A 27611-nucleotide genomic window follows, 5' to 3' on the forward strand; every position below is an offset into this window, starting at 1 on the left:
AACTCACCATAAGGTTGTTAGGAGTTTTCTATAGTCTGTAACATGGTAACTCACCATAAGGTTGTTAGGTTTCTATAGTCTGTAACATGGTAACTCACCATAAGGTTGGTAGGTTTCTATAGTCTGTAACATGGTAACTCACCATAAGGTTGTTAGGAGGTTTCTATAGTCTGTAACATGGTAACTCACCATAAGGTTGGTAGGAGGTTTCTATAGTCTGTAACATGGTAACTCACCATAAGGTTGTTAGGAGGTTTCTATAGTCTGTAACATGGTAACTCACCATAAGGTTGTTAAGAGGTTTCTATAGTCTGTAACATGGTAACTCACCATAAGGTTGTTAGGAGGTTTCTATAGTCTGTAACATGGTAACTCACCATAAGGTTGTTAGGAGGTTTCTATAGTCTGTAACATGGTAACTCACCATAAGGTTGGTAGGAGGTTTCTATAGTCTGTAACATGGTAACTCACCATAAGGTTGGTAGGAGGTTTCTATAGTCTGTAACATGGTAACTCACCATAAGGTTGTTAGGAGGTTTCTATAGTCTGTAACATGGTAACTCACCATAAGGTTGTTAAGAGGTTTCTATAGTCTGTAACATGGTAACTCACCATAAGGTTGTTAGGAGGTTTCTATAGTCTGTAACATGGTAACTCACCATAAGGTTGTTAGGAGGTTTCTATAGTCTGTAACATGGTAACTCACCATAAGGTTGGTAGGAGGTTTCTATAGTCTGTAACATGGTAACTCACCATAAGGTTGTTAGGAGGTTTCTATAGTCTGTAACATGGTAACTCACCATAATGTTGTTAGGAGGTTTCTATAGTCTGTAACATGGTAACTCACCATAAGGTTGTTAGGAGGTTTCTATAGTCTGTAACATGGTAACTCACCATAAGGTTGTTAGGAGGATTCTATAGTCTGTAACATGGTAACTCACCATAATGTTGTTAGGAGGTTTCTATAGTCTGTAACATGGTAACTCACCATACGGTTGGTAGGTTTCTATAGTCTGTAACATGGTAACTCACCATAAGGTTGGTAGGTTTCTATAGTCTGTAACATGGTAACTCACCATAAGGTTGTTAGGTTTCTATAGTCTGTAACATGGTAACTCACCATAAGGTTGTTAGGAGGTTTCTATAGTCTGTAACATGGTAACTCACCATAAGGTTGTTAGGAGGTTTCTATAGTCTGTAACATGGTAACTCACCATAATGTTGGTAGGTTTCTATAGTCTGAAACATAGTAACTCACCATAAGGTTGTTAGGAGGTTTCTATAGTCTGTAACATGGTAACTCACCATAAGGTTGTTAGGAGGTTTCTATAGTCTGTAACATGGTAACTCACCATAAGGTTGGTAGGAGGTTTCTATAGTCTGTAACATGGTAACTCACCATAAGGTTGTTAGGAGGTTTCTATAGTCTGTAACATGGTAACTCACCATAAGGTTGTTAAGAGGTTTCTATAGTCTGTAACATGGTAACTCACCATAAGGTTGTTAGGAGGTTTCTATAGTCTGTAACATGGTAACTCACCATAAGGTTGTTAGGAGGTTTCTATAGTCTGTAACATGGTAACTCACCATAAGGTTGGTAGGAGGTTTCTATAGTCTGTAACATGGTAACTCACCATAAGGTTGTTAGGAGGTTTCTATAGTCTGTAACATGGTAACTCACCATAATGTTGTTAGGAGGTTTCTATAGTCTGTAACATGGTAACTCACCATAAGGTTGTTAGGAGGTTTCTATAGTCTGTAACATGGTAACTCACCATAAGGTTGTTAGGAGGATTCTATAGTCTGTAACATGGTAACTCACCATAATGTTGTTAGGAGGTTTCTATAGTCTGTAACATGGTAACTCACCATACGGTTGGTAGGTTTCTATAGTCTGTAACATGGTAACTCACCATAAGGTTGGTAGGTTTCTATAGTCTGTAACATGGTAACTCACCATAAGGTTGTTAGGTTTCTATAGTCTGTAACATGGTAACTCACCATAAGGTTGTTAGGAGGTTTCTATAGTCTGTAACATGGTAACTCACCATAAGGTTGTTAGGAGGTTTCTATAGTCTGTAACATGGTAACTCACCATAATGTTGGTAGGTTTCTATAGTCTGAAACATAGTAACTCACCATAAGGTTGTTAGGAGGTTTCTATAGTCTGTAACATGGTAACTCACCATAAGGTTGTTAGGAGGTTTCTATAGTCTGTAACATGGTAACTCACCATAAGGTTGGTAGGAGGTTTCTATAGTCTGTAACATGGTAACTCACCATAAGGTTGTTAGGAGGTTTCTATAGTCTGTAACATGGTAACTCACCATAAGGTTGTTAGGAGGTTTCTATAGTCTGTAACATGGTAACTCACCATAAGGTTGTTAGGAGGTTTCTATAGTCTGTAACATGGTAACTCACCATAAGGTTGTTAGGAGGTTTCTATAGTCTGTAACATGGTAACTCACCATAAGGTTGGTAGGAGGTTTCTATAGTCTGTAACATGGTAACTCACCATAAGGTTGTTAGGAGGTTTCTATAGTCTGTAACATGGTAACTCACCATAATGTTGTTAGGAGGTTTCTATAGTCTGTAACATGGTAACTCACCATAAGGTTGTTAGGAGGTTTCTATAGTCTGTAACATGGTAACTCACCATAAGGTTGTTAGGAGGATTCTATAGTCTGTAACATGGTAACTCACCATAATGTTGTTAGGAGGTTTCTATAGTCTGTAACATGGTAACTCACCATACGGTTGGTAGGTTTCTATAGTCTGTAACATGGTAACTCACCATAAGGTTGGTAGGTTTCTATAGTCTGTAACATGGTAACTCACCATAAGGTTGTTAGGTTTCTATAGTCTGTAACATGGTAACTCACCATAAGGTTGTTAGGAGGTTTCTATAGTCTGTAACATGGTAACTCACCATAAGGTTGTTAGGTTTCTATAGTCTGTAACATGGTAACTCACCATAAGGTTGTTAGGAGGTTTCTATAGTCTGTAACATGGTAACTCACCATAAGGTTGTTAGGAGGTTTCTATAGTCTGTAACATGGTAACTCACCATAAGGTTGTTAGGAGGATTCTATAGTCTGTAACATGGTAACTCACCATAAGGTTGTTAGGTTTCTATAGTCTGTAACATGGTAACTCACCATAAGGTTGTTAGGAGGTTTCTATAGTCTGTAACATGGTAACTCACCATAAGGTTGGTAGGAGGTTTCTATAGTCTGTAACATGGTAACTCACCATAAGGTTGTTAGGAGTTTTCTATAGTCTGTAACATGGTAACTCACCATAAGGTTGTTAGGTTTCTATAGTCTGTAACATGGTAACTCACCATAAGGTTGGTAGGTTTCTATAGTCTGTAACATGGTAACTCACCATAAGGTTGTTAGGAGGTTTCTATAGTCTGTAACATGGTAACTCACCATAAGGTTGGTAGGAGGTTTCTATAGTCTGTAACATGGTAACTCACCATAAGGTTGTTAGGAGGTTTCTATAGTCTGTAACATGGTAACTCACCATAAGGTTGTTAAGAGGTTTCTATAGTCTGTAACATGGTAACTCACCATAAGGTTGTTAGGAGGTTTCTATAGTCTGTAACATGGTAACTCACCATAAGGTTGTTAGGAGGTTTCTATAGTCTGTAACATGGTAACTCACCATAAGGTTGGTAGGAGGTTTCTATAGTCTGTAACATGGTAACTCACCATAAGGTTGTTAGGAGGTTTCTATAGTCTGTAACATGGTAACTCACCATAATGTTGTTAGGAGGTTTCTATAGTCTGTAACATGGTAACTCACCATAAGGTTGTTAGGAGGTTTCTATAGTCTGTAACATGGTAACTCACCATAAGGTTGTTAGGAGGATTCTATAGTCTGTAACATGGTAACTCACCATAATGTTGTTAGGAGGTTTCTATAGTCTGTAACATGGTAACTCACCATACGGTTGGTAGGTTTCTATAGTCTGTAACATGGTAACTCACCATAAGGTTGGTAGGTTTCTATAGTCTGTAACATGGTAACTCACCATAAGGTTGTTAGGTTTCTATAGTCTGTAACATGGTAACTCACCATAAGGTTGTTAGGAGGTTTCTATAGTCTGTAACATGGTAACTCACCATAAGGTTGTTAGGAGGTTTCTATAGTCTGTAACATGGTAACTCACCATAATGTTGGTAGCTTTCTATAGTCTGAAACATAGTAACTCACCATAAGGTTGTTAGGAGGTTTCTATAGTCTGTAACATGGTAACTCACCATAAGGTTGTTAGGAGGTTTCTATAGTCTGTAACATGGTAACTCACCATAAGGTTGGTAGGAGGTTTCTATAGTCTGTAACATGGTAACTCACCATAAGGTTGTTAGGAGGTTTCTATAGTCTGTAACATGGTAACTCACCATAAGGTTGTTAGGAGGTTTCTATAGTCTGTAACATGGTAACTCACCATAAGGTTGTTAGGAGGTTTCTATAGTCTGTAACATGGTAACTCACCATAAGGTTGTTAGGAGGTTTCTATAGTCTGTAACATGGTAACTCACCATAAGGTTGGTAGGAGGTTTCTATAGTCTGTAACATGGTAACTCACCATAAGGTTGTTAGGAGGTTTCTATAGTCTGTAACATGGTAACTCACCATAATGTTGTTAGGAGGTTTCTATAGTCTGTAACATGGTAACTCACCATAAGGTTGTTAGGAGGTTTCTATAGTCTGTAACATGGTAACTCACCATAAGGTTGTTAGGAGGATTCTATAGTCTGTAACATGGTAACTCACCATAATGTTGTTAGGAGGTTTCTATAGTCTGTAACATGGTAACTCACCATACGGTTGGTAGGTTTCTATAGTCTGTAACATGGTAACTCACCATAAGGTTGGTAGGTTTCTATAGTCTGTAACATGGTAACTCACCATAAGGTTGTTAGGTTTCTATAGTCTGTAACATGGTAACTCACCATAAGGTTGTTAGGAGGTTTCTATAGTCTGTAACATGGTAACTCACCATAAGGTTGGTAGGAGGTTTCTATAGTCTGTAACATGGTAACTCACCATAAGGTTGTTAGGAGTTTTCTATAGTCTGTAACATGGTAACTCACCATAAGGTTGTTAGGTTTCTATAGTCTGTAACATGGTAACTCACCATAAGGTTGGTAGGTTTCTATAGTCTGTAACATGGTAACTCACCATAAGGTTGTTAGGTTTCTATAGTCTGTAACATGGTAACTCACCATAAGGTTGTTAGGAGTTTTCTATAGTCTGTAACATGGTAACTCACCATAAGGTTGGTAGGTTTCTATAGTCTGTAACATGGTAACTCACCATAAGGTTGTTAGGAGGTTTCTATAGTCTGTAACATGGTAACTCACCATAAGGTTGTTAGGAGGTTTCTATAGTCTGTAACATGGTAACTCACCATAAGGTTGTTAGGAGGTTTCTATAGTCTGTAACATGGTAACTCACCATAAGGTTGTTAGGAGGTTTCTATAGTCTGTAACATGGTAACTCACCATAAGGTTGTTAGGTTTCTATAGTCTGTAACATGGTAACTCACCATAAGGTTGGTAGGTTTCTATAGTCTGTAACATGGTAACTCACCATAAGATTGGTAGGTTTCTATAGTCTGTAACGTGGTAACTCACCATAAGGTTGTTAGGTTTCTATAGTCTGTAACATGGTAACTCACCATAAGGTTGTTAGGAGGTTTCTATAGTCTGTAACATGGTAACTCACCATAAGGTTGTTAGGAGGTTTCTATAGTCTGTAACATGGTAACTCACCATAAGGTTGTTAGGAGGTTTCTATAGTCTGTAACATGGTAACTCACCATAAGGTTGTTAGGAGGTTTCTATAGTCTGTAACATGGTAACTCACCATAAGGTTGTTAGGAGGTTTCTATAGTCTGTAACATGGTAACTCACCATAAGGTTGGTAGGAGGTTTCTATAGTCTGTAACATGGTAACTCACCATAAGGTTGTTAGGAGGTTTCTATAGTCTGTAACATGGTAACTCACCATAAGGTTGGTAGGAGGTTTCTATAGTCTGTAACATGGTAACTCACCATAAGGTTGTTAGGAGGTTTCTATAGTCTGTAACATGGTAACTCACCATAAGGTTGTTAGGTTTCTATAGTCTGTAACATGGTAACTCACCATAAGGTTGTTAGGAGGATTCTATAGTCTGTAACATGGTAACTCACCATAAGGTTGTTAGGAGGATTCTATAGTCTGTAACATGGTAACTCACCATAAGGTTGTTAGGTTTCTATAGTCTGTAACATGGTAACTCACCATAAGGTTGTTAGGAGGTTTCTATAGTCTGTAACATGGTAACTCACCATAAGGTTGGTAGGAGGTTTCTATAGTCTGTAACATGGTAACTCACCATAAGGTTGTTAGGAGGTTTCTATAGTCTGTAACATGGTAACTCACCATAAGGTTGTTAGGAGGTTTCTATAGTCTGTAACATGGTAACTCACCATAAGGTTGTTAGGAGGTTTCTATAGTCTGTAACATGGTAACTCACCATAAGGTTGTTAGGTTTCTATAGTCTGTAACATGGTAACTCACCATAAGGTTGTTAGGAGGTTTCTATAGTCTGTAACATGGTAACTCACCATAAGGTTGTTAGGAGGTTTCTATAGTCTGTAACATGGTAACTCACCATAAGGTTGTTAGGTTTCTATAGTCTGTAACATGGTAACTCACCATAAGGTTGTTAGGTTTCTATAGTCTGTAACATGGTAACTCACCATAAGGTTGGTAGGAGGTTTCTATAGTCTGTAACATGGTAACTCACCATAAGGTTGTTAGGTTTCTATAGTCTGTAACATGGTAACTCACCATAAGGTTGTTAGGTTTCTATAGTCTGTAACATGGTAACTCACCATAAGGTTGTTAGGAGGTTTCTATAGTCTGTAACATGGTAACTCACCATAAGGTTGTTAGGAGGTTTCTATAGTCTGTAACATGGTAACTCACCATAAGGTTGTTAGGAGGTTTCTATAGTCTGTAACATGGTAACTCACCATAAGGTTGTTAGGTTTCTATAGTCTGTAACATGGTAACTCACCACAAGGTTGTTAGGAGGTTTCTATAGTCTGTAACATGGTAACTCACCATAAGGTTGGTAGGAGCAGGCCTCTCTTTGGGGAGTCTCTTCATGCTGAACAGAGAAAACAGCAGTTTTATTACAATGTTGTTTAAACATACAGAGACATTTTTGAAGGTAAGACTATTTCATTTTGTGGTTCATTACTTACATTTTTCTATAAGTCATTTCCTAATGAGCATTTGTTCCTAATGAGCGTCCAAGGACATTACTGACAAACCTGACAAGCCTAATTGCCAGATTGTCCCAATGGTGCTTTTGTTACACTATGAGCCCCACGCAGTGGAAATGCTATGGCTAGTACAGTCTGACAATAAAATGTGTGGACAACCAGTCCATATTCCTCATACGAGGTCTCCTCGATGTTGTGTGCGTGTGTGTGTGTGTGTGTGTGTGTGTGTGTTGGCCTACTATCATTTGAACAATAAAGCAGATCAAAACCATCTGCATCAGCACCACTCTAACCACCAGCGCCAGCTCACACACACACACTAAGTACCCAAACAGTCATTGACCCTGTGTGAGGACCCTGCCAGTCCTGAGAATGAGGAGTGGAGATTCGTCAGGGCGACCTACATAGGGGACTGTGAAGGATTAGTGTGTGGTTCTAGAGAGGCCCGTCTGGAGCTAACCGAGTTACTGTGTGATGAATCACAGCAGGCAGGGACCAGGGACAGGACAGGGACCTCTAAGAATAGCCTGGGAGGTGGCAGTGCCAACCCGGTGCCAGGGCTGGGGCGGGCACGGAGAAGAGAAACAGAGACCTGGCCTGTTTGAGTAAATAAAGCATAGAGATAGGTAAACAACAGCTGGCGGTATGTAGACACACGTACAAGGACATACACATGCAGAAACATGCACACACTGTTAAGGTCCTGCTTTTGGCCGGTAGGTCAGTCCATTGGGTGTGTTCCCCCTGCTGTGTGTTTATCAGTGAGAGCATTTGGCTAACAGGGGGCCAACAGACCATGGGAGACATGGTCAGTGTAAATATTGTGCTGTGTTGCTGCAGTAAAGAAACAAATCAGAGAGATAATTTGTCCTTCAGGAGAGCCTGGTATATTGGGATAAGGCCTGTCCTTGTTATCCTGTCTCTGCTAGCTGCCCCGTTACCACCCAACACCATTATCAGACATAGGAGAGTGGAGGGCACTACAGTGATAATGCATGTCCTACATGAGTCATCAAGTTAAAAAAAAATACAGCCTACTAAATTCATATTAACGATTACATTTAGTGTACTAAAGACGATGGATTTAAAAATAAATTAACATGGTTGAGGTCTGGCCTTTGGCAAATTAAATGCTATTCAATTGTATCCAATTATTGAACTTAATTTTTAAACATATTGACTCTGTTGATTTATTAGGTTTCTGTTTAGGTTTATTTCTGTTCGGCTGAAACCAACACATCAAAAGGCTGATATTTGAGAGAGAGCGATAAGGGTTTTCTCACCTAGCTATTTTAAGATGAATCCACTAACTGTAAGTCGCTGTGGATAAGATCATCTGTTAAATGACAAAATGTAAAACAATTTGACTCACCACTGTGTGATGAAGTGGACAAACTTCTGGCTGAACTGACCCACAGGAAGAACAGGAGGCTCCTGGGAGAAACACAAGGACACAACTGAACAACTTAAGACCACACAGCATAACACGGAAGCTTCTAGAAGGTTGTTATGTGATATCAAATCTGTCACTAAAAGCTAAACCCATTTCTTAATTTTGTTGAAGAGATCCACTTTGATAAACACTACTAATCAACATACGAATAACTTGAACCCAAATGAGAGATTTAATTACACAAATCTAAAAATCCCAATTCTTCACAATCACTGTGTCTAGATCTGTATCCACTGGTTAAGAATACAAAACCACAATTCGGAGAAACCCCAAACCCTGAACTACATAGAATTCTAGTTATTAAAACACATTTTGCTGAGAAAAGCCGACCTTGATAAAGAGGCTATTTCTAAACGCTGCGATACATTGTCCCGTCTTCTTAGTAAAAAGAGGTAGCTGCACCTGAACCCCACCTATTGTTGGACGAGCACAATGGAGTCAAGGAAAATAATCTCCTTTAGGAATCAGTGTGGGGGGGGGGGGTGTCGGGTGAGCACAAGTGTGAGCGGCACTGGTCATCTTCGTTCCGATAAAAATATTAAAGGAGATTTCGCCATGAAAGGCGAAACATTTTACTGTCAGATTGCAACTGTCATTTATTTTACATGAATGCCCTCTAAAGTCTATATTTTAAAGTATATTTTACTTGGCAATGGCACGGTATAAAATGTGTTTGAGGCATGAATACAAATGAAAACTTTATTATAATCGTATTGGGTAGTGTGTTACAGTTTGATAGTCAAACACTATAAGAATCAATTTGAGAACTTTTTCACCCGCTGTGCACTCAACAACCACAGTCAGCTACCCGAGTCAGCTACCCCAGTCAGCTACCCCAGTCAGCTACCCCAGTCAGCTACCCCAGTCAGCTACCCCAGTCAACTAGCCCAGTCAACTAGCCCAGTCAGCTACCCCAGTCAGCTACCCCAGTCAGCTACCCCAGTCAGCTACCCCAGTCAACTAGCCCAGTCAGCTAGCCCAGTCAGCTACCCCAGTCAGCTACCCCAGTCAGCTACCCCAGTCAACTACCCCAGTCAACTAGCCCAGTCAACTAGCCCAGTCAGCTACCCCAGTCAGCTACCCCAGTCAGCTACCCCAGTCAACTAGCCCAGTCAGCTACCCCAGTCAGCTACCCCAGTCAACTAGCCCAGTCAGCTACCCCAGTCAGCTACCCCAGTCAGCTACCCCAGTCAGCTACCCCAGTCAACTAGCCCAGTCAGCTACCCCAGTCAGCTACCCCAGTCAGCTACCCCAGTCAGCTAGCCCAGTCAACTAGCCCAGTCAACTAGCCCAGTCAGCTACCCCAGTCAGCTACCCCAGTCAGCTACCCCAGTCAACAACCACAGTCAACAACCATAATGAACATTGTAGTGAGACAGTCACAGAGGACTGGAGATGGAGAGACCGAAGGAGATGGAGAGACCGCGGGGGATGGAGAGACCCAAGGGGATGGAGAGACCGCGGGGAGATGGAGAGACCGCGGGAGGATGGAGAGACAGCGGGGGGATGGAGAGACCGAAGGGGATGGAGAGACCGCGGGGGATGGAGAGACAGCGGGGGGATGGAGAGACCGCGGGGGATGGAGAGACAGCGGGGGATGGAGAGACCGTGGGGGATGGAGAGACCGCGGGGGGATGGAGAGACCGCGGGGGGATGGAGAGACCGAAGGGGATGGAGAGACCGCGGGGGATGGAGAGACAGCGGGGGGATGGAGAGACCGCGGGGGATGGAGAGACAGCGGGGGATGGAGAGACCGTGGGGGATGGAGAGACCGCGGGGGGATGGAGAGACCGCGGGGGGATGGAGAGACCGCGGGAGGATGGAGAGACAGCGGGGGGATGGAGAGACCGCGGGGGATGGAGAGACAGCGGGGGATGGTGAGACCGCGGGGGATGGAGAGACAGCGGGGGGATGGAGAGACCGCGGGGGATGGAGAGACAGCGGGGGATGGAGAGACAGCGGGGGATGGAGAGAGAGACAAAAAGAAAGCATGGTAGAGGAGAATTGAGGCCAAAGGGCAGCAACCTAAACCTCTTCAGCCAACAGAATGAAGACATTTAAACTGTCAAGTCAACTGGCTTTAAGCAGCAATCCTACATGTGAGCTGCAAAACAAACATTTCTAAGAGCCAGAAATCAGAATGTGGTTTTATTACGATCCCAGTATTGTCTGAATCAGAATATAAGGAGGAACATTTCCTTTCTTAAGGGCCAAGCCCAACTTCTTCAGTCTCCTGATGTTGAAGAGGCGCTGTTGCGCCTTCTTCACCATGCTGTCTGAACGTGTGTGTGTGTGTGTGTGTGAGAATATGTGTGTGTGTGTGAGAATGTGTGGGTATTTCATGTGAATGTGTGTGGAGAGCACAGGCCAGGCCCAGTTGATGTTGTCCAGTAGATGTTGGCTCCCACCCTGTCACCTCCCTCTCTCTATAGCTCCTCCCTCTCCCCTCCCTCCCTCTATAGCTCCTCCCTCCTCCCTCCTCAGCTCTTCCCTCTCCCCTCCCTCTATAGCTCCTCCCTCCTCAGCTCTTCCCTCTCCCCTCCCTCTATAGCTCCTCCCTCCTCAGCTCTTCCCTCTCCCCTCCCTCTATAGCTCCTCCCTCCTCAGCTCTTCCCTCTCCCCTCCCTCTATAGCTCCTCCCTCCCCATCCCTCCCTCTATAGTTCCTCCCTGCCCCTTCATCCCTCCCTCCATAGCTCCTCCCTGCCTAACTCCTCCCTCCCCTTCATAGCTCCTCCCTCCCTAACTCCTCCCTCCCTAGCTCCTCCCTCCATAGCTCCTCCCTGCCTAACTCCTCCCTCCCCTTCATAGCTCCTCCCTCCCTAATTCCTCCCTCCCTAGCTCCTCCCTCCATAGCTCCTCCCTCCATAGCTCCCCCCCCCCCCCCCCCTTCATAGCTCCTCCCTCCCTAACTCCTCATCCATAGCTCCTCCCTCCCTAACCCCTCCATAGCTCCTCCCTCACACACCACCCACCCCCCCCCCTTCATCACTCTCTAGGGAGAGTTCTGACTCAATCAACACTGTATCTCTCTCCTACCCACACCAGACTGCACACACCATGCTAAGGGTTGATGGAGAGGGTGGAATGGAACACTGTGGTTTCTAGAGTGGTGGACAGATGAATTCAGGAGGTGAATTGAAATTCAAATGGAAATGACCCATCTATGAGAATTTATTACGATGTGATTTTTCACACAATGAAGCTCATCCTGTTGTTCTCTATGCTTTCTAGTGTGCCAAAAGTCTTTATGGAGAAAACAGGGTGAAAAGGGAATTGGAGAGGGAATCTATCTGTTGACAGGAAGTTGCCATGTCACGTCCTCCAAATCGGAGGCTATGCTACATGACTGCTTTGCTAGCGCTGACTGGAATATGTTCCGGGACTCCGCCGATAGCGTCAACGAGCTAATCACCTCCACTACCGGCTTCATTAGGAAATGCATTGTGGACGTTGTCCCCACACTGAAGGTTCTCTGCTTCCCCAATCAAAAGCCCAGGATTAACACAGAGTTTAAAGATAGGGCTATCGCACACAGGGATACCGCACACAGGGCTACCGCACACAGGGCTACCGCAGCCACCCCGAGGCTATGGCTGAGGGCAGAAACAAGTACCAGAAGTCCTGTTACGAAGTCTGCAGAGCCATCAAACAATCAATACACTGTAGGAACAAGCTGGAATCCTATTATACAAACTCTGATGTCCTCTGCATGTGGTAGGGGCTACAGTCCATTACGGATTACAAAGGAAGACCCAGACGTGATCTGCCCAACGATGCCTCTACCAGATCAACTCAATGGATTTTATGCACGCATCGACAAAAACAACAGCGAGCCGTGCATGAGGGCCCCCGCCAGCCCAGAGGACTGGGTGGTCTCGCTCTCTGAGGCCGATGTGAGTAAGGTCTTTAAATCAGGTCAACACTCAAGGCTGCGGGGCCAGACGGTATTCCAGGGCATGTTCTCAGAGCATGCTCAGAACAGCTGGCAGGCACATTCACAGTTCTATTCAACCTCTCCTTGCTCCGGTCTGTAATCGTCACATCTCATAATAACCACCATCATTCCTGTTCTCAAGTACTCTAAGGCTGCCTGCCACAATGACTACAGCCCTGTAGCACTCACATCTGTAATCAGGAAGTACTTTGAAAGGACGGTTATGGCACATATCAACTCCATCATCCCAGACACCCTAGACCCACTCCAATTTACATACTGCCCCAAACAGATCCATACACGACACAATCTCAATTGCTATCCACACTGCCCTCACCCACCTAGATAAGAGGAATACCTATCGCTATTCATTGCCTACAGCTCAGAGTTCAACACCATAGTCCCCTCCAAGCTCGGGACCTGGGGACTGAACACCTCCCTCTGCAACTGGATCCTGGACTCCCTGACGGGCCGACCCCAGGTGGTGAGGGTAGGCAACATCACCTCCGCCAAACTGACCTTCAACACGGGGGCCCCACAGGGGTGTGTGCTTAGTTCGACTCCAACACTATAATCAAGTTAGCTGACAACACAATGGTGGTAGGCCTGACCACTGGCTACAATGAGACAGCCTACAGGGAGGAGGTCAGTGACCTGGCATTGTGTTACCAGGACAACAACCTCTCCCTCAACGTCAGTAGGGACGAGGAGCTGATTGTGGACTCCAGAAGGTGGTGGGGGTGGGGGGGGGGGGGGAGTGAGCATGGCCCCATCCATATCAACGGTAGGTATATTCACAGGGCTGTAGTGGAGCGGGTCGAGAGCTTTAAGTTCCCTGGTTTCCAAATCACTAAGGACTTCAAATGGTCCCACACCCACCCACCCACACAACAGAGCCTCTTCCCCATCAGGAGGCTGAACAGATTTGGCATGGGCCCTCAAATTCTAGAGCTGCACCACTGAGAGCATCTTGACTGGCTGCACCACTGAGAGCATCTTGACTGGCTGCACCACTGAGAGCATCTTGACTGGCTGCACCACTGAGAGCATCTTGACTGGCTGCATCACTGCTTGGAATTGCAACTGCACCGCCCTCGATCGCAGGGTTCTGCAGAGTGTGGGGCCGACAGCCAAGTACATCACTGGGGCCGAGCTCCCTGACATCTCTATACCAGATGGTGTGAAAGGAAGGCCTGGAAAGTTGTTAAAGACTCCAGCCACCTAAGCCATAGACTGTTCTCTCTGCTTCCGCAAAGCAGCGGAACCAAAGCATCAAGTCTGACACCAAGAGGCTCCTAAACAGCTTCAATCCCCAAGCCATAAGACTGCTAAATAGCTAACAAAATGGCTACGCAGACTTTCTGACTCTGCACACACACACACACAGGAGTCTACAAACTCACTCACATTCCAACAAGCACACACTTAATTTGCTCACACACACACTTCCACACAATCATCATATACACTGCTGCTACTCTGTTTATCATATATCCTAGTCACCTTACCCCTATACATATCTACCTCTATCACTCCAGTATCCCTGCACATTGTAAATATGGTAAACACTGACCCAGGAACTGACCCTGTATATAGCTACTGACCCTGTATATAGCTACTGACCCTGGAACTGTCCCTGTATATAGCTACTGACCCTGGAACTGTCCCTGTATATAGCTACTGACCCTGGAACTGTCCCTGTATATAACTACTGACCCTTGAACTGTCCCTGTATATAGCTACTGATTCTGGAACTGTCCCTGTATATAGCTACTGACCCTGGAACTGACCCTGCATATAACTACTGACCCTGGAACTGACCCTGCATATAACTACTGACCCTGGAACTGACCCTGCATATAGCTACTGACCCTGCATAAAGCTACTGACCCTGGACGTGTCCCTGTATATACAGTTGAAGTCTGAACTTTACATAGACCTTAGCCAAATAAATGTAAACAAAGGTTTTCACAATTTCTGACATTCAATCCCAGTAAAATTTCCCTGCCTTAGGTCAGTTAGGATCACCACTTTATTTTAAGAAAGTGAAATGTCAGAATAATAGTAGAGAGAATGATTTATTTCAGCTTTTATTTCTTTCATCACATTCCCAGTGGGTCAGAAGTTTACATACACTCAATTCATATTTGATAGCATTGCCTTTATATTGTTTAACTTGGGTCAAACGTTTCAGGTAGCCTTCCACAAGCTTCCCACAATAAGTTGGGTGAATTTTGGCCCATTCCTCCTGACAGAGCTGGTGTAACTGAATCAGGTTTATAGGCCTCCATGCTCGCACACACTTTTTCAGTTCTGCACACAAATTTTCTATGGGATTGAGGGCAGGGCTTTGTGATGGTCACTCCAATAACTTGACTTTGTTGTCCTTAAGTCATTTTGCCACAACGTTGGAAGTATGCTTGGGGTCATTATCCATTCGGAAAACCCATTTGCGACTAACCTTTAACTTCCTGACTGATGTCTTGAGATGTTGCTTCAATATCCACAGAATTATCCTCCCTCATGATGCCATCTATTTTGTGAGGTGAACCAGTCCCTCCTGCAGCAAAGCACCCCCACAACAGGATACTGCCACCCCTGTGCTTCACGGTTGGGATGGTGTTCTTCGGCTTGCAAGCCTACTCCTTTTTCCTCCAATCATAACGATGGTCATTATGGCCAAACAGTTCTATTTTTGTTTCATCAGACTAGAGGACATTTCTCCAAAAAGTATGATCTTTGTCCCCATGTGCAGTTGCAAACCGTAGTCTGGCTTTTTTAAAGCGGTTTTGGAGCAGTGGCTGCTTCCTTGCTGAGCGGCCTTTCAGGTTATGTCGATATAGGACTCGATTTACTGTGGATATAGATACTTTTGTACCGGTTTCCTTTTGCCTCTAGGAGACAGAACGCGTCTCCTTCCTGAGTGGTATGATGGCTGCGTGATCCCATGGTGTTTATACTTGCGTACTATTGTTTGTACAGATGAACGTGGTACCTTCTGGCGTTTGGAAATTGCTCCCAAGGATGACCCAGACTTGTGGTGGTCTACAATTTTTTTCTGAAGGAAGCCTGTAAATGCCCTAGTGACCAAATAAATGTGTAACAGTGCTTGAGCAGCTAGCTTCTTTTGGCTGTACGGCCCACTGGCACACACAGCCCTAAAAAAGAATGTTCAGTCAAAAAGGGGGAGTGAACTGTTTAAATGGATTCTATCCTAGTCCATGTGGGTTTTAGTGACATTATGAAGGGCAGCGCTGAACAGTTGAAACTGGATTTTAGAGAGCTGATTAACTCTCTGCTAGACACTAACAAAACACCCATCATATCTAGCCTTGTGCCCTCTCTGAATCGTGGCATTGAACACTTTAGCAGGATTCTTTCTCTTCACAACTGGCTACGTGATTATTGCAGCTGTATGGGTGTAACTTTTGTTGACAATTTCAATACCTTTCGGAAACAAAACACATTTTATAAGGAGGATGGGATCATTTGGGGTCCTGGATCCTTTCACAGCATTGTACGGCTGCGTTGAGACAATGACTCATCAATGACACAAGCCCAGCTCAGTTCATCCCTACCATTGTGACGCAGAGTTGTCATAATGCTTCAGCAAATGTACATTACCCCAGGGGCATTGGTAGACACAATGTAAGTAACCTAATTTATGTGCCTCTAACTGCCCTGAATGCCTCTGCTGATCCTACAGCTGTTGTATGCAGCAATCATGTGTCTATGAACCAGATTTATAATGTTAGCACTGAGGTGGTGTTCCCTAGTAGGAAGTCCAATGTGTGCAGCTCACCCTGCACTAACATAAATAACATGAGAATGTCTACTTCTGCTAAGCTAAGTAAAGCAATGAAAACAAGCAAGCATCCCAGAAAAGTGCTCAAAATAACCCATGTTAATATATGTAGCTTAAGAAACAAGGTTAATGAAATTAATAACTTGCTAGTAACGGATGATTCATATTTTGACTATCTCTGAAACTCACTTAGACAATACCTTTGATGATACAGTGGTAACAATACACGGTTATAACATCTACAGAAAAGACAGAGATGCCAGTGGTGGAGGTGTTGCTGTTAATATTCAGTACCACATTCCTGTAAAGATTAGAGAGGATCTCATGTGAAATACTGTTGAAGTAATATGGTTACAGGTTCATCTGCCTCACCTAAAGCCCATTCTGGTGGGAAGCTGCTATAAGACCAAGTGCTAACAGTCAGTATCTGGATAACATGTGTGAAATGCTTAATAATGTATGTGAGAGGTATATTTTCTGGGTGATTTATATGGACTGGCTTTCATCAAGCTGCCCACTTCAAACTGTAACCAGTGCCTGCAACCTGGTTCAGATGATCAGTCAACCTACCAGGGTAGTTACAAACAGCACATGAATGAAATCATCAACATGTATTACTAATGCTGCAGAAATGTGCTTGAAAGCAGTATCCAGATCCATTGAATGTAGAGATATCAATATAGTAGCCACATCTAGGAAAACCAAAATTCCAAAGGCTGGGCCTAATATGGTGTAAAAGAAGTCATATAATTCGTTTTGTAGTGATTCCTATGTTGTTGATGTAAAGAATATCTGTTGGTTCATGGTGTGTAATGAGGAGCAAACAGACATTGCACTTGACATATTTATGAAATTGCTTATCCTAGTTACTAATAAGCATGCACCCATTAAGAAAATGACTGTAAAAACTGTTAAATCCCCGTGGATTGATGAGGAACTGAAAAATTGTATGGTTGAGAGGGATGAGGCAAAAGGAATGGCAAATGAGTCTGGCTGCACAACCGATTGGCAAACAAACTGTAAATTGAGAAATCATGTGACTAAACTGAATAAAAATAACATGAAATTAAAACTATGAAACAAAGATAAATGACAAAGAATTATAGTAAAAAGCTTTGAAGCACCTTCAATAAAACGTTGGGGAAAAAGACAAACTCAACTCCATCATTCATTGAATCCGATGGCTCATTCATCACAAAACCAACAGATATTTCAAACTACTTTTTTATTGGCAAGATTAGCAAACGTAGGAATAACATGCCAGTAACAAATGCTGACACTACACATCCAAGTATATCTGACCAAATTACGAAAGACAAGAATTGCAATTTTTTATTCCGTAAAGCAAATGTGAAAGAGGTGAAAAAATGATTGTTGTCTATCAACAATTACAAGCCCCCGGGGTCTCACAACTTAGACGGAAAATTACTGAGGATAATAGTGAGCGATTTTGCCACATCTTAAATGTAAGCCTACTAGAAAGTGTGCTTGGATGGAAGCAAAAGTTATTCCGCTACCTAAGAATAGTAAAGCCCCCTTTACTGGCTCAAAGAGCCAACCAATCAGCCTGTGACCAACCCTTAGTAAACTTTTCACCAGATACAATGCTATATTACAGTAAACAAATTGACAACAGACTTTCAGCACGCTTATAGGGAAGGCTATTCAGCAAGCACAGCACTTACACAAAGAACTGATGATTGGCTGAGAGAAATTGATGATAAAACGATTTTTGGGGCTGTTTTGATAAACTTCAGTGCAGCTTTTGACATTATCGATCATTATCTGCTGCTGGAGAAACATATGTGTTATGGCTTTACACACCCTGCTATATTGTGGATAAAGAGTTACCTGTCTAACAGAACACAGAGCCTCTCAAACATAATCCAGGTAGAATCAGGAATTCCCCAGGGCAGCTGTCTAGGCCCCTTGCTTTTTAAAATCTTTACAAACAACATGGCTTCGAGTAAAGCCCGTGTGTCTATGTATGTGGATGACTCAACACTATACACGTCAGCTACTACAGTGATTGAAATGACTGCAACACATAACAAAGAGCTGCAGTTAGTTTTAGAATGGGTGGCAAGGAATAAGTAAAAACAAAAGCATTGTATTTGGGACAAATCATTCACTAAACCCTAAACCTCAACTAAATATTGTAATAAATAATTTGGAAATTGAGTAAGTTGACTGTCATGGTCAAAACATATTGATACAACAGGTACTAAGATGGGGAGAAATCTGTCCATAGTAAAGCACTAATCTACATTCTTAACAACAATATGAACAAGGCAGGTCCTACAGGCCCTAGTTGTCACACATGGTCTAATGTTCAGTCGTGTGAACAGGTGCCACAAAGAGGGACTTTAGATGTACACAGAGAGCTAACATTAACAACATGCATGTCAATCTCTCCTGGCTGAAAGTGGAGGAGAGATTGACTTCATCACTACTTGTATTTGTAAGGAGGTGTTGACAAGTTGAATGTACCGAGCTGTCGGTCTAAACAACTAGCACACAGCTCAAACACCCATCCATACCCCACAAGACATGCCACCAGAGGTCACTTCACAGTCCCCAAGTCCAGAACAGACTATGGGAGGTGCACAGTACTACATAGAGCCATGGCTACATGGAACTCTATTCCACATCAGGTAACTGATACAATCAGTAGAATCAGATAAAAATACACAGCGGGGACTGTGAGGCAACAAACATAGGCACTACACACACACACGTACACATGGATTTAGAGTTGTAGATATGTGGTAGTGGAGTATGGGCCTGAGGGAAAAACACTTAGTGTGTTGCGAATTCTGTAACAAATGTAGTTTAATGTTTTTGAAATTGTATAACTGCCTTAATGACATTATGAAGGGAAGAATAGCTGCTGTCTTGGCTGCTGCTAATGGGGATCCATAATAAATAGCTGCTTTGCTGTTAAAATACCTCTGGGCAGCTGTCCCTATTCCTGACATATCGATCACAGAACCCAGAAAATGATGATACATGCACCTATTTGAACTAACAAAGGAATGGCTTATTCTAATATCACTCTACTTCCTAGTGCTGCTGCTGCTTGGATGAGTAATATCTCTCTCATACACACACACACTACAGGCCAAATGCTTCAGTGGACACGCCGTTTAGAGAGAGAGAGCGAGCACCAAACAATTTCCCCTGCAGAGTTGTACTGTGTCGCAAACGCTGACACACACACACGAAACAAACATGAATGTGTTGTACAGTACACACACACCTGAAAATGCAGACACACACATGCACAACATGCACACACACACTCATGCATGTATTCATGGTCCCAGCTGAGGAGGACAGCGGTAGACTTTGATGTATAGCGTTCTGAGATGAGCATGATGATGAAAGCCACGGTCCGTGTGTCTTCTCTCTGACCGCCGTGACACCCCACCCCCCCCCCCCCCACCACACACACACACACACACACACACCTCAACCCCCTGTAACACACACACACACACAGAGCAGTAAATATACATGTCATTGGCCCAGCGCAATTATCAGGCAAAATGAGATCCGTAATTACAGGGCTAGGGAAATTAAAGCAGAGTTCTTGTTAGTGGAACGCTTTGCTTTGCTGCTCAACAAGTAGAAGAGACAAAGAGATTAATGAAAGAGAGGGACAGCAGGAGCGATGTGTGTATTCATGGAACTGGGAGATTGTCTCGTTCTAGATTTGGTTTTGGAGAATCGAGGCCAAATGTCCTCGTCTGTCCTCCCAAACAGAGGTGAGTTATGTGTGTTTGAAGAGAGAGAAGAGAGAGAGAGAGGAGAGAAGGAGAGAGGAGAGAGGGAGAGGAGAGAGAGAGAGGAGAGGAGAGAGAGAGAGGAGAGAGAGAGAGAGAGAGAGAGAGGAGAGAGGAAAGAGAGAGAAAGACAGAGAGAGAGAGAGAGACAGAGAGAGACAGAGAGAGAGAGAGAGAGAGAGAGAGAGAGAGAGAGAGAGAGAGAGACAGAGAGAGACAGAGAGAGAGAGAGAGAGAGAGAGAGGAGAGAGAGAGAGAGAGAGGAGGGGATACATGAACAAAAGATAGTCCAGTAAACTGGTTCAGTAACAATCATTTCCCAGCTAATTTCACCCTCTCACCTGAGCCCCAGACTCCCATGGCAACGTGGCGCGGCGTGTGTCTGAGTTGCAGCACTCCTGCTCTCCCCCGAACACACCTCCAGCTACAGCAATATCAATGATCCACTTAAAAGAGCCCCGTTTGTGTTTGTGTGTGTGTGTCTAAATCATACAGAGACATTTTCAAATGAAGAGGGATACAGATGATGATAACCAGGGACCTTTGATCTCATGCAAATTAATATAAAAATATTTAAACCATAATTACTACTGTAGGCCTGGCTAGTCATAACTACTACTGTAGGCCTGGCTAGTCATAACTACTACTGTAGGCCTGGCTAGTCATAACTACTACGGTAGGCCTGGCTAGTCATAACTACTACTGTAGGCCTGGCTAGTCATAACTACTACTGTAGGCCTGGCTATTCATAACTACTACTGTAGGCCTGGCTAGTCATTACTACTACTGTAGGCCTGGCTAGTCATAACTACTACTGTAGACCTGGCTAGTCATTACTACTACCGCAGGCCTGGCTAGTCATAACTACTACCGCAGGCCTGGCTAGTCATAACTACTACCGCAGGCCTGGCTAGTCATAACTACTACTGTAGGCCTGGCTAGTCATAACTACTACTGTAGGCCTGGCTAGTCATAACTACTACTGTAGACCTGGCTAGTCATAATTACTACTGTAGGCCTGGCTAGTCATAACTACTACTGTAGGCCTGGCTAGTCATAACTACTACTGTAGGCCTGGCTAGTCATAACTACTACTGTAGACCTGGCTAGTCATAACTACTACTGTAGGCCTGGCTAGTCATAACTACTACTGTAGACCTGGCTAGTCATAACTACTACTGTAGGCCTGGCTAGTCATAACTACTACTGTAGGCCTGGCTAGTCATAACTACTACTGTAGGCCTGGCTAGTCATAACTACTACTGTAGACCTGGCTAGTCATAACTACTACTGTAGACCTGGCTAGTCATAACTACTACTGTAGGCCTGGCTAGTCATAACTACTACTGTAGGCCTGGCTAGTCATAACTACTACTGTAGGCCTGGCTAGTCATAACTACTACTGTAGGCCTGGCTAGTCATAACCACTACTGTAGGCCTGGCTAGTCATAACTACTACTGTAGGCCTGGCTAGTCATAACTACTACTGTAGGCCTGGCTAGTCATAACTACTACTGTAGGCCTGGCTAGTCATAACTACTACTGTAGGCCTGGCTAGTCATAACTACTACTGTAGGCCTGGCTAGTCATAACTACTACTGTAGGCCTGGCTAGTCATAACTACTACTGTAGGCCTGGCTAGTCATAACTACTACTGCAGGCCTGGCTAGTCATAACTACTACTGTAGACCTGGCTAGTCATAACTACTACTGTAGGCCTGGCTAGTCATAACTACTACTGTAGGCCTGGCTAGTCATAACTACTACTGTAGGCCTGGCTAGTCATAACTACTACTGTAGGCCTGGCTAGTCATAACTACTACTGTAGGCCTGGCTAGTCATAACTACTACTGTAGACCTGGCTAGTCATAACTACTACTGTAGGCCTGGCTAGTCATAACTACTACTGTAGGCCTGGCTAGTCATAACTACTACTGTAGGCCTGGCTAGTCATAACTACTACTGTAGGCCTGGCTAGTCATAACTACTACTGTAGGCCTGGCTATTCATATCTACTACTGTAGACCTGGCTAGTCATAACTACTACTGTAGGCCTGGCTAGTCATAACTACTACTGTAGGCCTGGCTAGTCATAACTACTACTGTAGACCTGGCTAGTCATAACTACTACTGTAGGCCTGGCTAGTCATAACTACTACTGTAGGCCTGGCTAGTCATAACTACTACTGTAGGCCTGGCTAGTCATAACTACTACTGTAGGCCTGGCTAGTCATAACTACTACTGTAGGCCTGGCTAGTCATAACTACTACTGTAGACCTGGCTAGTCATAACTACTACTGTAGGCCTGGCTAGTCATAACTACTACTGTAGGCCTGGCTAGTCATAACTACTACTGTAGGCCTGGCTAGTCATAACTACTACTGTAGGCCTGGCTAGTCATAACTACTACCGCAGGCCTGGCTAGTCATAACTACTACTGTAGGCCTGGCTAGTCATTACTACTACTGTAGGCCTGGCTAGTCATAACTACTACTGTAGACCTGGCTAGTCATTACTACTACTGTAGGCCTGGCTAGTCATAACTACTACTGTAGTCCTGACTAGTCATAACTACTACTGTAGGCCTGGCTAGTCATAACTACTACTGTAGGCCTGGCTAGTCATAATTACTACTGTAGGCCTGACAAGTCATAACTACTACTGTAGGCCTGGCTAGTCATAACTACTACTGTAGGCCTGGCTAGTCATAACTACTACTATAGGCCTGGCTAGTCATTACTACTACTGTAGACCTGGCTAGTCATAATTGCTACTGTAGGCCTGGCTAGTCATAACTACTACTGTAGGCCTGGCTAGTCATTACTACTACTGTAGGCCTGGCTAGTCATTACTACTACTGTAGGCCTGGCTAGTCATAACTACTACTGTAGGCCTGGCTAGTCATAACTACTACTGTAGGCCTGGCTAGTCATAACTACTACTGTAGGCCTGGCTAGTCATAACTACTACAGTAGGCCTGGCTACAACGATAACTACTACTGTAGGCCTGGTTAGTCATAACTACCACTGTAGGCCTGGCTTGTCATAACTACTACTGTAGGCCTGGCTAGTCATAACTACTACTGTAGGCCTGGCTAGTCATAACAACTACTGTAGGCCTGGCTAGTCATAACTACTACTGTAGGCCTGGCTACAGCAATAACTACTACTGTAGGCCTGGCTAGTCATAACTACTACTGTAGGCCTGGCTAGTCATAACAACTACTGTAGGCCTGGCTAGTCATAACTACTACTGTAGGCCTGGCTAGTCATAACAACTACTGTAGGCCTGGCTAGTCATAATTACTACTGTAGGCCTGGCTTGTCATAACTACTACTGTAGGCCTGGCTAGTCATAATTACTACTGTAGGTCTAGCTACAGTATTTGGTTGGCACTCAGACAAAACTCACTAGATTTTCTTCTACTTCCTCCATATACCTACTCATCCCTAGTTCTACAGGACCACATTTGCTCTTCATATGAGGCACGGCAAAGACTCCTCCGTCGAGCCCAGGTCACATAGATCCAGTCCAGCCCAGCCCAGCCCACCCTGGCCCAATCCAACCGCCCCATACCGTCCCATTTCTAACCAATCCTAACCCAGCAGGAGCGACAGTGGCAATTGAATACTCCTGGCTCCACCACCACCTACATGGGTCCGCAACCGTCCCACACTTTCCCATTCCCAGCCGGGCCTCTCCGCTCCGCTCCCCTCATCACCTCTCCGCTCCTCTCCCCTCATCACCTCCTCTCCAAGTCCTTGGTCTGCTAGAATGGAGGGTGGTGCTAGCCGCTAGCCCGAGAGCTCCCGCTACCTCTCTCTCGCTGCCAGGGGAGAAGCGGCGAAGGGCGAGGGAGAAAATAGTTTGAGTGATGCCTTCGCCTTGGTGACTAATGAACAGTTCAGCCCGGGTCAACCCATTACAACTGCAAGCGTTTAATTATTAATTACACCCAATCTATACTCTGTAAAGGACAAGCTTGGTATGTTTAATGTGTGGTTGGGGTGTGTGGGGTTGGGCTCTCTCCTGGCATTGTGTTATCAGCGCGTGTCAGTGAGGAGCTGAAGAGGAGAGTGGAGACAGAAAGGTCCCTTGTTTTAGGGGGTGAAATGGGGTGCTGCGTGCACACACACACACACACACACTGAAGACAAACTATACTGAACAAAAATATAAACACAACACGTAAAGTGTTGGTCCCATGTTTCCTGAGTTGAAATTAAAGATCATAGACATTTTGCATACACACAAAAAAAAGCTTATTTCTCTTCATTTGGTTTACAAATGTGTTTACATCCCTGTTAGTGAGCATTTCTCCTTCGCCAAGATAATCCATCCACCTGACAGGTGTGGAATATCAAGAAGCATGATCATTACACAGGTGCACCTTCTGCTGGGGACAATAAAAGACCACTCTAAAATGGGCAGTTTTGTCACATAACACAATGCCACAGATGTCTCAAGCATTGAGGGAGTACGCAATTAGCATGCTGACTGCAGGAATGTCCACCAGAGCTGTTGCCATAGAACTTAATGTTAATTTCTCTACCATAAGCCGCCTTCAATATAACTTTAGATCATTTGGCAGTACGTCCATCAGACCTCACACACACACGTAACCACGCCAACCCAGGGCCTCCACATCCAAACGGTCAGAAACAGGGAAGCTCATCTGCGTACTTCGTCGACCTCACCATGGTCTTAACCTGACTGCAGTACCACGTCGTAACCTATTTCACAAAATATCCTCGCTGTTGAAATATATCATTCTAGAAAGGATTGATACACAGCGCTACATGTAGACTGAGGGGTACACTGCCCTTGACCCTGGTGTGTGTGTGTATGTGTGTGTGTAGGATAGGGAAGTGTGTCAAGGTTCTGGGAACATGTGTTGCTAAGAGTCAGAGGTCAAGGTTAATGCTACATATTGGATGGCCTGACACTCTCTGTGCTCCTTAGACTGGTCATGCTACATTACCTCTGCCAGGTGTGTGTGTGTGTGTGTGTGTGTGTGTGTGTGTGTGTGTGTGTGTATATTAAAGCACTTGAGTGAGAACATCTGAGTGTGTCTCTATATTCACCTTATGTAGCCTGGCAACAAGGGCGCGGCCATATTTGCTGCGATCAACATTTGGCACATTGACACACAAGCAAACCCAGGGAGGAGATGTGGTTAAATATGAATTACAATTATCAAACTATTAAATATAGAAACCAATTCATCAGGGCACCATTGAAAAAGATGCCCGGCTGAAATGGGATTCCCTGTGTAAATAAAGGTTTAATAAATATAGTGTGTTTTTACATAGTATAAGCACTACGAAGCTAAAGTTGCCCTGTTAGCATTCCTATAGACTTAACATGGTGGGTTAGCTAGTTAGGTATGTGCAGAGTCCTGCCTTTTGGTCCAGTTCTGGAGGCCCTGTGTTTTAACTGCTACTTCCAGCATTATCCACTAGTGTTTCTGCAGGTAGAAAATCCTAGGAAATGTTCTGTAATTGACCCAATGTCTCCAATCCAATCAATCGTGTCTATTTTTGCCACGCGTGTGTTTTGAGGGATAACTATTTTTGTCGTGATTCAACAGCGCTCTTCGCTTCACGCTGATGTTCTCTAACGGGGGTCATCGGAAGTTGTACAACGGGTCCATTAAGGGGCAGTTAAATGTCAGGAAAGGAAACCGAGCATAAACGTATAAAAGAAAACGACAGGGAATTGAAGATCAGAGTATTGACTGAAATAAAAGTGTGTCAAACACTCCGCTGGGATGCTCGTTGCAAATGTCAATAATATATTCTGTAAAACCTGCTGCCTTAAGAGTACAAAAGAAAATGCACAATAGATCGCCATCAGAAACAAAGTAACATAATAGCTTGTAAAAGAGATCTGGCTGAAGAAGTAACAGCTGTTTGGGCTGATACTGGGAGGAAGCTTACTACATTGTATCTTCTATCCCTGGCCTGTGTGTGAGAAACTAGAAATATAAATCATTTTAAAATAACTAAAACTAAATTTAAAAAAACAATCAATTCAGGTCTGAAAACCAACAAACTAAATTTCAAATAAAATAAAAATCAGAAAACGAAGAGAAATAAAAACTATAATAACCTTTGAGAACGACTTGAGGCAGCAGTGTGTGTGTATCAATGTGTGTGGGTTTATCAATGTGTGTGTCTATCAATGTGTGTGTGTGTCTATCAATGTGTGTGTGTGTGTGTGTGTGTGTGTGTGTGTCTATCAATGTGTGTGTGTGATCTGCCTGTGTGTGTGTCTATCAGTGTGTGTGTGTGTGTGTGTGTGTGTGTGTGTGTGTGTGTGTGCCTATCAATGTGTATGTATCAATATGTGTGTGTTTGTCTATCAATGTGTGTGTGTGTGTGTGTGTCTATCAATGTGTGGTGTATAGAATGGTTCAGGCAGTAAGTACGTGTTTATGTCTATCTGTGTGTGTATACGTGCATCTGTGATCTGCCTGTGTGTGTGTGTGTGTGTGTGTGTGGGTGTGTGTGTGTTGTGTCTACAGAGCCGCTCAGGGTGGATGCAGCCTGAGAGAGAGAGAGTGTGTGTGGTGGGTGTGTGGTGTGTGTGTGTATGTGTGTGTGTGTGTGGAATGGCCCAAGGCGGTTGTGTGTGTGTGGGGGTGCGGAGGGGGGTGAGCGAGCGCGAGCGAAGCCGTCTGAGCACTGTGCTTCATTAGGAAACAAAATATAAGCTTTCCACACCATTAGGAATGACTTTTAGGAGAGAAAGCACATAAGACGCCGACTCACCTCATCAACGATGCATTGCAGTAAACTGGAGAGGCTTGAATGGGGAGAGAACAGAGAGAGAGAGGAGATGGGCAGAAGAAGAAAACGAAGTATTAGTCTACATGAGACGTTACGACAGAGAGGTGGCAGAGAAAATCACTAATGTAATAAAAAGGTATTCACATTAATCAAATGCACCAAGCTCCGGCACAGCCATCGCTTCCTGAATGTTTTCTATTATTCTATAATAGCATCTAATCTAATACAGGCAGTTAAGGCCCCCGTTATCATTTCAATGCAAAAAAAAAAAAAAACGCAATTTGTGGGACGTTTCAAATGAGGGATCTGCTGGAGAGTGAAACACTGCCGGGGTGAAACACTGTCTTCCCCCCACGAAAAATACATCACATCTCACCATTAAAGATCCTTGGTTTTTCTGAATCTGTAAAGGCAGACGAAGACAAGAAGAAGAAGAGAGAGAGAGAGAGAGAGGCAATATGTAATTAGCATGTCATAATCAAAAGCACACACTTGGACACATTATGATCACTGGGAGAATATGATGGCATCCCCCCCGGTGGCATGTGGT

General features: G+C 43.8%; 1 long non-coding RNA gene across 1 annotated transcript; it reads right to left on the reverse strand.

Annotated features, from left to right (window-relative positions):
• Positions 1–7112: 7112 nt before the first annotated feature.
• Positions 7113–27067, reverse strand: LOC118961014. Its single transcript, XR_005048882.1, has 3 exons — positions 27044–27067; positions 8662–8723; positions 7113–7171 (listed from the first exon to the last, which is right to left on the reverse strand). It is a non-coding gene; the product is annotated as an uncharacterized LOC118961014 (long non-coding RNA).
• Between the last annotated feature and the right edge of the window lie 544 nt (positions 27068–27611).

Source organism: Oncorhynchus mykiss, unplaced genomic scaffold, assembly GCF_013265735.2.
Source record: "Oncorhynchus mykiss isolate Arlee unplaced genomic scaffold, USDA_OmykA_1.1 un_scaffold_654, whole genome shotgun sequence".
Classification (NCBI taxonomy): Eukaryota; Metazoa; Chordata; class Actinopteri; order Salmoniformes; family Salmonidae; genus Oncorhynchus; species Oncorhynchus mykiss.